Consider the following 16,840-nt stretch of genomic DNA (forward strand, 5'->3'; position numbering starts at 1 on the left):
ATATTGGCGAGGTCACTTGTGCTACACCAGATTACTTTTTGTCCTTATTATGGATTTTTCAGGCAGAATTCCAGGCCAAATGTTAAGTTTTAAACCAAGCTGAGGGTAACAGGTTTTCATCTTTTCTCGTTGTGTCTGGGCACTATTATCTAGGCATTAAATCAGCAACTTCAGATTTTGATTCTATTTATCTTGTTCTGAATTACATTTCGGGCCAAAGAAGGAAATACATAGGTATTAGATATATTGATCATCTCCTCAGACTCCTGGTATTATCTCTTCTCTCTCCTTGCCAAAATAAAGAGGATATCAAGTTTGATTAGTTAATAAACTCTAATAATAATTATGGCTTTCAGAAACCTATACTGTTACAGAAATACTGAAGTGTTTTTTATAGTGTCCTTAACAGCCTCTGTCTGCTTTATGTATGAGAAAAGGAATTCCTAATTTTGGGCAACAGATTCATAAAAACCTCTTATTTTTCTGTTACACATATTTAATTTATTTAATATATTTGTGTATGGCATGGCAACCTGTATGCTTGGCATGCTAGGTTTCAGGCTGTGGACTTGATTTGTGCTTTTGTTTTTTATGTGGTGAGGAGATGAAGGGTAGACATTTCTCTGCTATGCCCAGCTCTGTCTCATTCTCTCCATCTCAGTATATCAGTCTCCAGGTAGTGTAGCCTGAGACACGAGCTTGCTCAATTTATGATAGCAATTCAGAGCTCTACCATGTTGTACAGAACTTTTCAGCTTATATAGGTAAGTGAGAAATTTTTCAGTAGAGCCATTGAAAATACCTGGCATATTGGGGGTAATAGGATTTTTCTTCCCTAAGAGAGAACTTACTTTTTATTCATACATGGTCATTAATTCTTGATTGATTTGTGTACTAAGTTGTCTAAAACTTAGAATTCGAAAGGGATGTTTTTCAGTCCTCTCTACACATAATTCTAATATTAATGCCATATGCCTGTATGTTTTGCAAAATTTTTCCATTTGGCTTGAACTATTTTGGTAAGAACCAGAATCTAACTAGAACCCAACCATCAGATAAAAAAGTTTCCCAAATTTGGAGGAAGCATTTCTCCTTAAAAATCCTGCCAAATTTATAGAAGGGATTGTAACATTGAATATAGCCTATTGAATAACTGAGATTTTACTCAAAGAAAATCTTTATTTAGTGATTCCTTACAGTATACTAACAAGATATTTTCATGTATTTTTATTTGAACAAAGATTATTTTACTGAAAACTAAGGTTCCTCAGTGACACCATATATTTTATTTATCCTCTCTTCAGTAGTTCATGGTAGCAAACAGACATGTGGGAATGTGGAGGTATTTGTGAAGATTAGTAGTTTGGGGAAATAGTCTTGAAAAAATGACCTTTTTATCCTTGAAAAGTGCTTTTAAAAACACAGTTTAAATACATTTTTGTGAGAATCCTGGAAATACAAAATATGGTATTGCAATTTTGACCTATATTTAACTGATTAATGTGTTAACTTTTATTAAAGAATTACATTCATAACCAAGATATGGATGCTAGGTTTGCTTGTTGCTTCTGGGGAGTTGTTGCTCCCAGGCCCTCTCAGTTGACAGAGCAAGGAAATATAGCCCATATGTATCCACCTAATTGTAAATATTTCTATATGTGAACATACATATCTATATTAAGCTAAATATGAATTCATACTGATGTCTTCCACTTAAAGACATGACCACATGGCTCATTCTAGCTTTCTCACCTTGTTTGTAAACTCTCATTCAAACAGTGAAAGATCTGGCTTCCACCATCCACCACCAATTTATGTAATTGTTCATTTGCAGTATACATGTATAGTGTTATCAGAATGGTGAAGCTGTACCCCTGTGAAAGAAAAAACCTTATTAACTGGAGTACTGTGCTGCTTACTACAGTTCCTGTTGCTTTCAATCTTACAGTCTCCTTTCAATTCCAAAGTTACTTAGTTAAGCCTATTTCTGTCACCCACTTCAGTGAGATTGTTTCATACGTTTTAATAGTTATATGTTTGTCAAATTCTGCTTTCCAATCTGCTGTCCAATCTTTTCCAATCTCTACTTCCCAAAAGATATTTTTTTTTAATTTTGTAAATTGAGGTTTACTCTTCCGGCTCAAAAATTCTATGGATATTGACAAAGGAATAATGTCACGTGTCCACCATTTTAATATCATAGAGATCATTGCAATTTCCTAAAAAAAATTCCCAGTGTTTCACCTATTCAATCCTCTTCCTTCTACCCTCCCCTCTGGTACTGCTGATCTTTTTGCTGTCTCAATAATTCTGCCTTTTTTACGCAATATCATATAGTTAGAATCAAAAAGTAGGTAGCATTTTCAGAGAAACTTGTTTCACAGCAATAGATATCTAACATTCATCTATTTCTTCTTGCAGCTTGAGAGTTCTTCCTTTTTATTACTGAATAATATTCTATATTGTATGGGTGTACCACAATTTATCAATTAACCTATTCAAAGTCATCTAAAATTGCTCTCAGTTTTTGATGATTATAAGAAATTCTGCAGTAGGCATTTGTGTGTACATTTTTATGTGCTCTAAGTTTTCATTTCATTTGGATAAATATATGGGCTCATGATTGCTGAAGAATATGGTGAAACTGTTTTTAGATTTGTAAGAAAGGACAGGCTGTCTTCCATTTTAAATTCCGGCAATAAGAATAATTACTGCTGTGCATAATTGTCAGGATTTGGTATTGTTTAAGTCTATAAATTTTAGCCACTTGGATCAGTGTATAGTGGTATCTCACTATTGTTTTAGTGTGCATTTCTGTAATGACAAATTGTGTTGAGCGTCTTTTAATGTGCTACTTACCATCAGTTTATCTTTAGTGCAGATTCTGTTCAGGTCCGTTGTCCATTTTTTAAATCCAGTTGATTATTTTCTTGTTGTTGAGTTTTAAGGGTTCTTTGTGTATTTTAGATACGGGTTCTTTGTGTATTTTAGATACCAGTCCTTTATCAGATGTATGTTTTGTAGTTATTATCTCCCATCTGTGACTTGTATTTGTATTCTCTTGGTAGGGTCTTTCATAGCATAGACATTTTAAATTTTAATAAAGCCTGAGTTATGAATTTTTTCCTTTACAGATCAAATTTTTGAGCCTGTCATTATAAATTCATCATCAAACTCAAGGTCACTCTTAAACATATGAACACATATTTTGAACTAGTTCCATATATACATTTTAAACTAATCTAAAATCACCTTCAAATAACATTATATACCACTTCATATGTTAAGGTATTTTTTTTTTATTGAACTATAGTCAGTTTACAATGTTTTTAACAGTATTTCCAATTCCTCATTCCCATTTCTTATAACATTGCTGTCATTCATTTCACTTATCCATTTCCAGCTATAATAACCCAATGCATTCTAAACAATTATAGTTATACCAATATAGAATAAAAATAAAATATTTTATTTTACCCTTAGTTATTCCTTCTGTGATATACTTCCTTTCTTTATACAGATTCAATTTCTGACCTATATCATTTTCCCTCTGCCTGAAGAACCTCTGTTAACATGTTTGCAGAATGAGATTGCTGGCAGAGACTTCTCTTACCTTTTGGTTGTCTGATAATTTTTATTTCTCCTTCACTAAGGGATAATTCTACTAGACATAGAATTTTAAATTGATGATTTTATTCTTTCAACACTTGAAGTACTTCATCCCACTCTCTTCTTGCTTGTGCTTTTCTTACAAGAAGTTGGCGATAATCCTTATCCTTGATCTTCTGCAGGTAATGTATTTTTTCCTCTGGCTTCTCTTCAGATTTTTCTCATCTTTGATTTTCTGTATATGGAATGTATTATGCCTAGTTGTTGCATTTTTGACATGATAATCATGTTGGATATTTTCTGGGCTCCCTGGGTCTGTGATCTGGTTGATGTTATTATGTTTTAAAATTTCTTGATGATGACTGCTTCAGGTATTTATTCACCTCTCTCTCTCTTCTCCTTCTGGTATTCCAATTACTCATATATTACAACTTTGCAAGTTCTCCCACAGTTCTTGGATGTTCTGTTTTGTTTTTTGTTTTGTTTTTTTTGTTTGTTTGTTTTTTTGCTCTTGGCATTTTAGTTTGAAATATTTCTCTTGAACTATCTTAAATCTCTCTGAGTCTTTCTTCAACCGTGTCTGGTCTACTAATGAGCCCATCAAAGACATTCTTTATTTCTGTTACAGTTCTTTTGATTTCTGGTATTTCCTTTTGATTCTTTCTTAGAGTTTTCATCTCTCTGCTTATATTACCCATCTGTTCTTGCATGTTGTCTACTTTTTTCGTTAGACCTGTTAACTTCTTAATCATAGTACTTTTAAATTACCTGTCTGATACTTACAAAATGTGCATCGTCACGGAATCTTATTCTGAAGATCTCTTTATCTCTTCAGACTGTATTTTTTTTCTTTTTTTTTCTAAACCTTATGCCATTTTGTTTTTTGGGGGGGTTAGGGGTAATTAGGTTTATTTATTTGCTTGTTTGTTTTTTGGAGGAGGTACTGGGGATTGAACCCAGGACCTTGTGCATGCTAAGCATGTGCTCTACTACTTGAGCTATACCCTCCCCCCTGTACTTTTTTTTTCTTGATTTGCCGTGCCTTGTAATTTTATTGCTGTTGTTGTTGAAAGCCAGACATGTTGTATCAGTAATAGGTACTGAGGTAAATAGACCTTTAATGTGAAGATATATGCTAATCTGGCTAGAAATTGAGCTGTATTTAGTGTTTGCTATAAATCTAGGTTCAGAGGCTTCAGATTCCTCTAGCTTCCTTATTTATGTCTCCTCTGTTGACTTTAGGCTTTCCTAAGTAGTCTTCCTCAAAGAGTGTCTGCTTCTAACAGTTCTTTCAGCTGTAATCCCAGTTATTATACTGGAGTCCTGTTGGCTTAAGTTTTAAGGTATGAGGGAGGGGAAACATTCTACAATATTATAATTAAATCTCACTCCTTTAGTGTGGACCTATGTACTGTTATGACCTTTACAATTATTTCTCCAGTAGTATGTCTTTTATTTCCCCTCATGAGACAAGAAGATTCAGCAGAGAGAAATGCTTGCCCTCCCCAAGACGTGATAAGGCTGTGCTGTATCATTTGCCCTGGACTATGAGCTGTGCTATGAAGAAGGCACTTGTTGTATTTCATATGATTACTCTTATCCTTGCCCTGTCAGAGTTGTAAAGAATCTTTCTTAGCCTTTTCCATGAGAACTTTGTGGGGTTCTTGGAAATAAAACCCATGGAAGTTCGGGGGTATGTATAAAACTTCCCCACAGGAGTTTCTCCCCTCACACTAATCCATATTTAGCCTCCAGTAATTTGCCAAAATTACCACTTAAGCGTTTCTGCAAGGTTTGGCTTCAGCAACATCTGTCCCAAGAAGTAGATCTTGGCTGATTTGCCTGTCTCTCAATTTTGCCATGATATTTGCTCTGCATTCTCAGTTCTCTGATATGTCCAAGAAAAAAAATCATTGATTTTCATTTTTTTAGCTTTTTTTTTTTATTATTATAAGGAAAGGAGTGATGACTTCTAAGAACTTGGCATGTTGGGAATAAATCCAAACAACCTATAATATATTTCTTCTCTCATTTTTTAAACTAAATGTTTGAGGCAATGTTACTAAAGATGTCCTTTTCCTCAAAAAATGAAATGCATTAAACATATTCTAGATATTCTACCTTCATGAGGACAGGTTATTCTATGTATTTAGAAGTTGCATAAATGTTATTCCTTCAGATAGAGTAAGTAACAAGAAATCTTGCTGTTAGTCAAAATACAAGTATAAATTTAGATCATAATTTCAAATTGGTTATTCTTCAAAGCTGACATAATTTTAATTTACAATGTGGACTCAAGAGTGAAAGAACATTAAATGACTTACTGATCCATAAAGAAACAATTTCAAATTTTACAGCAGACAAAGTGATATAAAATTTTTCCATATTTGTATGTTTAATTCATCAGTGTTTTAAAATATTTGTATCAGTGAAGAAGTGTCTTCAGCCAATTATTTATATAAAAAGTGGCTCATGTGTATTTCTCATAAGAAGAGCTTATTATAGGTAGCCTAAAGCCCATGTAGTGGCTCTAAGGTAGTAGTATAGTCCCTGATCAGTTCATATTTGTTTCAGTCATTTACAGGTGTGTTTATTTCTTCATGGTCATAAGACAGGAGATCTTTGTCAGCCATCATATATATCTTCCAGGTATTCCAGGTCCAGGTAGGAAGAAAGAGAAAGACAATGGTTTGGACTATTGTCCTATCAAAATATAGAAAGATTATTTAATAAGAAAGTCAACTGCTAAAAATACCTTTAAAATACCTATACTATGTATAGACTGTATAAAAAGTGGGACTTTGTAAAATAGTGAATTCTATTAAGGATTTTGTGAATTTTTTGGTTTGATATTCTGTGCTGCCATTTTTAATCAGTCAAAATTTCATTCAAAAACACAATTGTTAAGAAGAGTACAGTTTATAAGTAAAATAATTGAATATTTAGCTGAAATAACATTTTTTTAAAACTTCTGAGAAATTAATGTCATTATTGTTTATCATAATATACATATTTCTCAGGGGAAATTCACCATTGGCTATGAAAAAAATTATTATTTGAAGCTCCTTCTGGAAACTTAACATGGGAAAAATGTATGGACATTCTTCTTTTTTCTTTTTTTTTTTAACTTTTTTTTATTGAGTAATAGTCATTTTACAATGCTGTGTCAAATTTCAGTGTAGAGCACAATTTTTCAGTTATACATGAATATACATATATTCATTGTCACATTTTTTTTTTGCTGTGAGCTACCACAAGATCTTGTATATATTTCCCTGTGCTGTACAGTATAATCTCGTTTATTTATTCTACATTTTGAAATCTCAGTCTGTCCCTTCCCACCCCCTGCTCTCTTGGCAACCACAAGTTTGTATTCTATGTCTATGAGTCTGTTTCTGTTTTGTATTTATGTGTTTTTTTGTTTGTTTTGTTTTTTTTTTTTTTAGATTCCACACATAAGTGATCTCATATGGTATTTTTCTTTCTCTTTCTGGCTTACTTCACTTAGAATGACATTCTCCAGGGACATCCATATTGCTGCAAATGGAGTTATGTTGTCGGTTTTTATGGCTGAATAGTATTCCATTATATAAATACACCACATCTTCTTTATCCAGTCATCTGTTGATGGACATTTAGGCTGTTTCCATGTCTTGGCTATTGTAAATTGTGCTGCTATGAACATTGGGGGGCAGGTGTCTTTTTGAAGTAGGATTCCTTCTGGATATATGCCCAGGAGTGGGATTCCTGGGTCATATGGTAAGTCTATTCCTAGTCTTTTGAGGAATCTCCATACTGTTTTCCACAGTGGCTGCACCAAACTGCATTCCCACCAGCAGCGTAGGAGGGTTCCCTTTTCTCCACAGCCTCTCCAGCATTTATTGTTTGTGGACTTTTGAATGATGGCCATTCTGACTGGTGTGAGGTGATACTTCATTGTAGTTTTGATTTGCATTTCTCTGATAATTAGTGATATTGAGCATTTTTTCATGTGCCTATTGATCATTTGCATTTCTTCCTTGGAGAATTGCTTCTATAGGTCTTCTGCCCATTTTTGGATTGGGTTGTTTGTTTTTTTCTTATTAAGTCGTATGAGCTGCTTATGTATTCTGGAGATCAAGCCTTTGTTGGTTTCATTTACAAAAATTTTCTCCCATTCCATAGGTTGTCATTTTGTTTTACTTTTGGTTTCCTTTGCTGTGCAGAAGCTTGTAAGTTTCATTAGGTCCCATATGTTTATTCTTGCTTTTATTTCTATTGCTTGGGTAGACTGTCTTAGGAGAACATTTTTGAGGTGTATGTCAGATAATGTTTTGCCTATATTTTCTTCTAGGAGGTTTATTGTATCTTATCTTATGTTTAAGTCTTTGATCTATTTTGAGTTTATTTTTTTGTATGGTGTAAGGGAGTGTTCTAGCTTCATTGATTTACATGCTCAACATCATTTGCTGAAGAGACTGTCTTTATTCCATTGTATATTCTTGCCTCCTTTGTCGAAGATTAGTTGACCAAAAGTTTGTGGGTTCATTTCTGAGCTCTCTGTTCTGTTCCATTGGTCTATATGTCTGTTTTTGTACCAATACCATGCTGTCTTGATGACTGTAGCTCTATAGTATTGTCTGAAGTCTGGGAGAGTTATTCCTCTAGCTTCTTTCTTTTTCTCCAGTAATGCTTTGGCAATTGTAGGTCTTTTGTGGTTCCATATAAATTTTATTATGATTTGTTCTAGTTCTGTGAAATATGTTCTGGGTAATTTGATAGGGATTGCATTAAATCTATAGATTGCCTTGGGCAGTGTGACCATTTTAACAATATTGATTCTTCCAATCCAGAAGCGTGGGATATCTTTCCATTTCTTAAAGTCTTCTTTAATTTCCTTCATCAATGGTTTATAGTTTTTTCTGTATAATTCTTTCACCTCCTTGGTTAGATTTATTCCTAGGTGTTTTCTTACTTTGGATGCTATTTTAAAGGGGTTTGTTTCTTTACTTTCTTTTTTTGTTGATTCATCATTAGTGTAAAGAAATGAAACTGAGTTTTCAACGTTAATCTTGTAACCTGCTAACTTGCTGAATTCTTCGATCAGCTCTATGTTCACTCTTGAGAAGTAAAGTTTCATAAACAGAATAAACAGAAGTTTAAATATTTAATTCTATCAAATGATTTTTGGAGGATTATAAATACATTGTTATTTCAGTCAATAGAATCCAGATTTATGTATCTGTTATATATATATGAAGACATATATTAATTAGATATCTGTTAAGAGTGTTGGCATAAAAGGATAATTCAGTATTAAAAATTTCAGTGTTGAAAGATGGATGAAGATTGAAATTATGGGAAAGCAAAAGGATACTTAAATGCACTAGAGACTGACTGTGGGAGTGTGTGTGTGTCTATTAAATGCAAAAGAACGTAACAAAGAAAAATGGTTAGGCTTCCACTTCCAGTTGAGGATGGGGAAAGAGAAGACCAAGAAAAATCTGCATAATCTTAAAGTCGTATAAATCTATGATTATTTGTGAGCTGTGTACACTAAAGCCTTGATAAATTGCTAATCAGCAAGCAGAGCTCTTCCTAGTTTAATAGCAAGCTACAGTAGCTTCTGGTTGCAAAAATTGGTGGAAGTGAAGGCCTTCCAGGGACAGAAAATCAAGCAGGTGAAGAAGAGATCAATCGATCTAATGGTAATGACTGAGGCAGAGGGATTGATTGGCATATCTGGAAAACTCAAAGCAACAACAATTATCTCAAAATAGAAATTCTCCACACCCTAGTCCTCTACCAAATTTTGCTGAGGGGTGGCAAGTGATGGGACTGAAGGCAGAGAGAAACTAGTGTCTTGCCAATTCTCCTGGTTCTTGGAATTACTGATTTCTAATGCAGTATTCCTGCTCACCTTCCTTCAGCCTTCAGGCTCAAACACTAGCCAAGAAAACTAATCACCAGGTAGCTATAGCAACAGCAGAAGCAGCACATACTACATGCTATAAATTTTACCATTAATTTTGTATGTGTATATACACAATCATACATATAGATGTAAATTTATATATAAAATGTACATTATATATATATTTGCTTTTTTAATAATTGGGATAGGAGTATCCTATAATACTTTGAAACATGCATTTTTGATTATATATACTGCTTAACCATTTTATCTTAACTTCCTTTTTAAATTTTTTAGGTTTTTTTTATTGAAGTATAGTTAATTTATAATGTTATGCTAGTTTCAGGTATACAACAAAGTGATTCAGTAATACACACACACACATATTTTCTATCATAGGTTATTATAAGATATAGAATATAATTCCATGTGCTATATAGTGGGGCCTTTTTTTTTTATTGTAGTATAGTCACTTTACAATGTTGTGTCAATTCCTGGTGTACAATGTAATGTTTCAGTCATACATATATTCATTTTAATATTTTTTATTATAGATTACTACAAGATATTGAATATAGTTCTCTGTGCTATACAGAAGAAGCTTATCATTTATTTATTTTAGATACAGTAGTTAATATCTGCAAATATTGAACTCCTAATTTATCCCTTCCTACCCACTTTCCTACCTGGTAACCGTAAGTGTGTCTTCTATGTCTATGAGTCTGTTTTTGTTTTGTAAATAAGTTTCTTTGTCTTTTTTTTAATATTTCACATATGAGTGATACCATATATTTTTCTTTCTCTTTCTGGCTTCCTTCACTTAGACTGATGGTCTCCAGGTCCATCCATGTTGTTGCAGATGGCATTATTTCATTCTTTATGGCTGAGTAGTATTAGTATTGTATAAATTATACCACAGCTTCTTTATGTAGTCATCTGTCAATGGACATTTAGGTTGTTTTCATGTCTTGGCTATTGCAAATAATGCTGCTATGAATATTGGGGTGCATGTATATTTTTGAATTAGAGTTTTCTCTGGATATATGCCTAGGAATGGGATTGCTGGATCATAAGGTAACTCTATTTTTAGGTTTTTAAGGAACCTCCATACTGTTCTCCATAGTGGATACACTAAATTACATTCCCACCAACAGTGGGGTTCCTTTTTCTCCACACCCTCTCCACCATTTATTATTTGTAGACTTTCTTTCTTTCTTTCTTTCTTTCTTTCTTTCTTTCTTTCTTTCTTTCTTTCTTTCTTTCTTTCTTCTTTCTTTCTTTCTTTCTTTCTTTCTTTCTTTCTTTCTTTCTTTCTTTCTTTCTTTTCTTTTCTTTTCTTTTCTTTTCTTTTCTTTTCTTTTCTTTTCTTTTCTTTCTTTTCTTTTCTTTCTTTCCTTTTCTTTCTTTTCTTTCTTTTCTTTCTTTTCTTCTCTTTCTTTCTTTCTTTCTTTCTTTCTCTTATTGAAGTACAGTCAGTTTACAATGTGTCAATTTATGGTGTATGGCATAATGTTTCAGTCATATATATATATATATATACACACAGGCATTTGTTTTCATATTCTTTTTCATTATAGGTTACTACAAAATCCTAGTATATTAATAACTGCATTGAACTTAAATGGACAAAATACTCCAATTAGAAGACAAAAACTATTTATTCTCTATATTGCTGTGTCTGATATTGTTATTTTTCATCTGGACACAAATCATTTTTCTTTTTCAATCTCTAAGCTGTTTCTTTTACAGGTTTGCCTTTCCTCTAGCTGTGGACTTCGCATTAGAATATTCTATCTGTCCTTACTGTCTACCTTTGGCTTCCACCCCCTAAAATATTACACAAAAGTTATTTTTTAGGAAGCCATTTATAACACACATTTCCAAAAACAATGACATATTGAAAGATTGTTCAGAGGACATTAATTATTTATTGATTAAATTTATCATCAATATAAAGAATATTTTTAGAATAGATTTTATGGTAACTACTAGGAAAACATTGTTTGCACCTTCAGGGAGAAGGTATCTCACTCTAAAAATAATGGAATGTGGATTTTAATAGAGTACATCATTTGTATCTATCTATCTTCCTATGTATCCATCCATCCATCCATCCATTTATCTACTTGCCCACAGTTTGTTCATTCATTCATTCGTTCTATCTGTCTACCTACCTAACTACCTACCTACCTTTCTATCCATCCATTTATCTACTTGCCTGCAGCTGTCTATCCTCTGTGTGTAATGGTATTAGATTCCATTTGTGGTATTCTCTTATGGAGGCTTTGCATGGTAACTACAAACTAGCCAATATACTTAATGAACTTTGGCTCAGCAATTGAGATGGGGTAACTCCTATTACAAATTATTAACTATTTCCTAATCAATGATCCCTCTCAGATTAAACTCCATATACACATTGTAAGAATTTTAATGAGTTACATTCACATGTATAACTGAGTCATATATTCAGTTTTTGAATAAGCAGAAGTAGTCTAGATATGAAAATGACAGAAATGAAAATATTTTAATTTTTAAGTAATGCAACTTGTTCCCAAAAATGAAAATGTAGTTGTGGGTTGATGTGGCAATTCCAAATCCTGCCCTCCCTCAGGTAGCAGCTGAACATTACGCTTTATTAGCCATCAGCAGTTTGCTGCACCGCAGGCTAATGTTGATGCTTGAAGGACAGCAGTGTTGATTCTAATGTTCAAAGTGTCAGTCTGGAGGGAAGGCTTTAATTGACTTCAGGAGATTAAGCTATAAAAGTAATATCATTTATTTTGAGCATTAAAACATTTTCAGACAGAGTTTCAGATGCTCTTGGTGAAGTGATTAGTAACACTGAGTTTTACTCATTTACCCTAGAGAAGATGGTTTTCAGTTAGACTCTACAAGTGAGAAGATAGCAGGAGGAGTAAATGTCACGTGTCTTTGTCTCCCACCTTCCTGATTCACACTGTTCACCGTGGACACACGCATTTGGTTACAGGCCTGTGTGCACTTGGTGTGTGTCTCCTTGTAGGTCATTTACCTCATTTTATTAAATTTCACCTTCGCCTCATTATATGGGAAGAAATCTGTTAATCATGGAAAGTGAAGATGGGCTGTATCATCTCATGAACTGCACTCAGTCATTGATTATAATTTTTTTTTTCCTTTCTGAATAAGCTGTTGACAATTACATCTTCCAAGACTTAATTTTTTTCAGGCAGATTCACATTTCTTCTCCCTCCTTTCTAAAAAATTGACCAGAGCAGTCAGAAAAATAAAAGCTTGAGAAACTATAATATTTACATTGTTGTATTATGTACGACTGTTTCCTTGGTTCCACAAAGAATACAAGAGAACATCTGTCTATGGTTATAAAATTTCAAAAAGTAGTCCATATAAATTATCTCATTGGTTATTGTAATAATTTGTGTGGTAAATATTGTCATCTTGAAGTAATATCTAAGAAGTCTTACTTGCTTGTAATTCCTGAACTGGAAATCCTAAATAGCTCGTTTACCTAGCTTGTAAGTACGAGACTGGGCCTCAGTCTGGTGCATCTGATTCTGAAAGTTTTGCTATGAAATGCTAAGAGGCAGTAAAAGGTTGAATTCTATACCTTTAAATAAAAAAAAAAAAACATATTTATGTCATTGAACCTGAAACCATACTGTTGAACTTTCACGCTCTATTTTTCATTTGTGTTATTATGTGTCATTTAGATAATCACAGATACTCAGGGGTACCTTAAAAGCCATTTGTTGAAGCTGACAGATGCTTCATTGGCCTGAATGCCTTGCTGGAGAAGTTTTGTTCCACTATCCTGATTATTTCTCCAGTATGGTTAAATGAGCAAAAAATAAAAGTCTATAGGGGACATTATAGGTTTCAGGTTGCTGCTGTTATGACTAATATAATACCTCAGTCCTACCCTGCTGGGCCTATAAATTTGCTCAGTAACTTTGGCAGACTCTTGGGCAGTATACTCATACCATGGCATCCCACAATTCTACTTCTAAGGTATGCCGCCAACAGAAATTACTAAATCCATATGCAAAGGCATGTAAATAAATACTCGTAGCAGTGCTATTTATACCATTAAACTAGTAACATCCATGTACCCATTAAAAATAGAAGGGATAGATTTTTGTATATTCATAAAATGAATGAGAAAATCATATCTACTACACAGAAAACTACAGACATAGTTCACAAATATGAAGTTGAATGAAAAAGCCGTGTGTAAAATTATCCATATTGTAGGCCTTTATTAATAATAGACCTTAGGAACATGCCATAAGTTCCATATTTGAATCTTTTACTTAACATCATATCAGGTTTTTACATGAATACTTCTAGTATAGGAGAACTCAATGCTTCAGATGGTATTTTGATGCACATATAGTGATATAATAAAAATGAATTACCTGTAATAGAATAGAATAATTATCTCCCAAAATAAGGAGGGAAAATCCAACTTTTGAAACATCTTAAGATGAACTTTGACAGATGAAGTGTCTTAAGTATAATTGATATTTGGTGCAAGATCTAGAAGCTTTGGAAGATGAGCATTAGAGATAGTTTGCTATGAAAAGACATAGGTGCAGTGATGTGCATATGGTCATAGAGCATTTGAAAGCATGTTGTGTGCTAGAGCAATTGGATATGGAGTTTGGCTACTAAAACTGATGGGTAAGCATTCAGATCTTGGTTGAGTGCAAAATCTGAACTTCCTGTAAATTACAGTTCTGAAAAATCGAGTAGGCTGCCTCCTCAATGAAAAACGTCTCCCAACGTGGAAGTTTTAGGCCAGGATCACAATTCAAGAAATGTAGATGTGGTTTTAATCAACTTCCAGAATGCTTTTCCAACCTGAATTTTTGTACAAGTACCTTTTAAAAAAAGTTCTTCATTTGGATTTACTTTATCCACTTTCACTATTTCTGAGGGTTTTCCTTCTCATGCTTACTTTTGTTATCACATGGAGGGTTATTTAACCTTTTAGAGTAAAATGTAGCAACAAAAGCATATCAAGGCAATATGTGGCGAATCTTCCCTGGAAACTTCCATAACATTGATGTCGATGGTATCAGAGTAGACGGGGCCACGGCAGCAATGCTCGTGTGCAGTTATATGCTTTGGGCCTCTCTTATGCGTTCTGCTCCACATATTTTAAGAGAGCTTCATGTGAGTGTTCAAATTCAATCTCAGTGGAGTGCTATGCATATTATTGTTACTAAATCTTGCCTTCATAATAATTTCTATGCATGTGGCCTTTTGAAAAGCAAGCATTTATATCTTTAGGAGGATAAATGGGGAGTCACAGATTTAGAACAATAATCAACTTGAACTCATGCTGCTAGCACAGGTATGGATTTTTAATATAATCTCAGGCAGAAAAATGCTTTCACGCATGTTTTCTCAGTCGGGAGTTGCGGAGACCATATGCACAATGGCAGACACCAGCAACTAGCCTTTGGCTGGTTTAGAGATAAAGTCATTATAAATCTGGGTTTTAAACCAAATGTTGTGCTGGATGTTGTCTGGACTTATGCTTAAAATACACACTGTTTTAAAAAAAAAAGGTTGAAAGTCACTGAAGTAAAACAAATAAATGAGAAAGCTGGCATTTTCTATTATCCCTTCTATATAATAAGTGATAATTGATATTCCAGAGACACAGTTTGCCTTGAACTGAATTTAGGTTTATTTTGAGCAATTAATAAACTCATCTATGGGCATTTTTTAAAGATACATTAATAAATAAGAGAATGAAAATTAACACTATGTAATAAAAATTTAGTTACTTACCCCTGATGGCTCTTTCACAATAAAGATTAGGAACAGAATCCTTTCCTAGTTTACCTAAAAAAATGTTCTTTGTCAACAATCATATATATAGATCTTAGACTCAACCATATAATTCTGAAAACTGCCTACAGTTGTCCCTCCATATCTTCGGTGGATTGGTTCCAAAATCCATGGATGCTCAAATCCCTTATACAAAATGGCATAATGTTTGCACGTAAGCTATACACATGCCCCTGTATACTTTAAATCATCTCTAGATTATTTATAATACTTAATACAATGTAAATGCTATCTATCTATCTATCTTTATTTATTTATATGTTTTTTTCTATTCTAAGTTCAGAGGTATGAAAGGAAAGCCATTCACACTGGTCTGGGCCAGATTGTAAATGAACGTATTTTCTCATGAATGTAGAATCTCTAGTCATTTTTTAAGGAAAAATTATGAAAATATTGATTAACAGCTGAACCACAATTTTGTTGCCTTTTTGTCAATATTTATTCTCTATGTTTTACATTTAAGTGGTCACATCACTAAATGCTCCTTTTCACAACCAGTGAATAACATTCATGGGAAAATTCTATTCTAGATATAACTTTGTTCTGCAACTTAAAAGACAACATTAAAAAAAATCAATGGCAAAGAAAAAATTTGAGGCTAATTTTGTAAAACTAAGTCTCTTGAGTAAGTCATAGAATTAACATATGAAAATAGTCCAACCGATGTTGTAAGAATGTTGTTAGAAATTTGTGTATGGGAGTTGGCATGAACAAAAGCCTAAAACACAGGTTTCCTACAGTTAAATGCTTCAGCATCTATTCTAATTAGTTTCAAACAAACGTATCCAGATCTGATGATGTGAGGGAAAATGATAATCATTGGTGTCAGCCAACAAATGTATAAAATGTATGCTTATCAAATGTTATTCATATCAGTTATTTTACACTCACCATAGTCCTAAGAAGGACTGAAGATAATGCTTAATAAACAATAGAGCCACATAAATGTTACTGACTCAGTATTGTAGTTTATATAAACACCATTTTTAGCTAAAATAACATGGCTAAGGTTTGTCTAGTACAGTGCAGCGAGTTTGGCATCATGGCTTAAGATTGAGATCTCCGCACTTCAGTATTTTTTCATTTAATCACACATACCTATAATTTAGGATAATGGCTCCTATGAAATCCCACTTTCTTCTCCTTTTACTTTAGACCTTAATGAAGTCCCAAAGAGACAATTGAAATAGCAGAGAGGATATAACATTTTGATTTGCTTCAGTTTAAATATTGTTTGTAGCTCAAGGTGACAATGAACATCATAGTATTGTGCTTTAAACCCACTGCTTTGAGCTTCCTCTGAACCTGCAGGAAGAATTTGTCGGCAGCATCTATGTCTCTGATTTCACTTTAGATAACTTTGGGTCAAAAATGCTGCTTTGAAAAAATAGCATGAAATATAGGATCTAATCTTCATCAATGTTACCTTTCCATTTTTCTAAAAAGATGAGAATTTCTTTCTTATGTTTGCCATAT

The 16,840-nt window shown here is 33.3% G+C and overlaps 1 long non-coding RNA gene across 1 annotated transcript in view; it reads left to right on the plus strand.

Annotated features, from left to right (window-relative positions):
- Positions 1-16,840, plus strand: part of LOC105094197 (uncharacterized) — a 1,056,246-nt gene that overhangs the window by 796,987 nt on the left and 242,419 nt on the right. The window lies entirely within an intron of this gene.

Source organism: Camelus dromedarius, chromosome 5 (genome assembly GCF_036321535.1).
Source record: "Camelus dromedarius isolate mCamDro1 chromosome 5, mCamDro1.pat, whole genome shotgun sequence".
Taxonomy (NCBI): Eukaryota; Metazoa; Chordata; class Mammalia; order Artiodactyla; family Camelidae; genus Camelus; species Camelus dromedarius.